A 770-nucleotide genomic window follows, 5' to 3' on the forward strand; every position below is an offset into this window, starting at 1 on the left:
GGCGGGAGGGGGACACTGCGCTCCCGGGTCTGACGCGGAGCTGTGCAAAGTTCCTCCAACTCTGTCCGCGCGGGCGAGTCGCCCAGCAGGGGGACCCTGGGGAGGGCAGGCTGGGATTGGAGCGAAGTTTGCAGCCCTCTCCGCCTCCCAGCTCGGGAGGGTAGTGGGAGGGGAATGGTATGCTAGAGGCTCCGCGCCCCGGAGCCCTGCGCATTCCCACCCGATCTGTCACCTGGCCACAGGGCGTGGACGTCCCACCCAACTCCTGGGAGCTTTTGCAGGGACCATCAGTTCAGACACCAGAACCAAAAGAAGGCCAAAGTTACAGAGGTAAAACAGTACAGGCGAAAAATAAACAAGGTTAACTCCTACATTAAAAATAGCTGTAAGTGAAAGAAAGGGTTGTTACAAGTGCGCACATGTCAAGAACGCAATTCAGTTCTCTACAAGTAAACTTCTAGTTTTCACTTTCATGGCGTGACACTCTTGTGGGATACCTTTTCTGGCTTTTGCCTCCCAGTTTCCAAAGAAAAAATTTTTAAAAAATTGATCAAAGATGTATCGACTTGCAAGTGGCTATGACTTCCTCCAAAATTTATATATTGTTACAAGTGCGCACATGTCAAGAACGCAATTCAGTTCTCTACAAGTAAACTTCTAGTTTTCACTTTCATGGCGTGACACTCTTGTGGGATACCTTTTCTGGCTTTTGCCTCCCAGTTTCCAAAGAAAAAATTTTTAAAAAATTGATCAAAGATGTATCGACTTGC

The sequence above is a fragment of the Fukomys damarensis genome, unplaced genomic scaffold (genome assembly GCF_012274545.1).
Source record: "Fukomys damarensis isolate Sample0158 unplaced genomic scaffold, DMR_v1.0_HiC HiC_scaffold_24, whole genome shotgun sequence".
Lineage (NCBI taxonomy): Eukaryota > Metazoa > Chordata > Mammalia > Rodentia > Bathyergidae > Fukomys > Fukomys damarensis.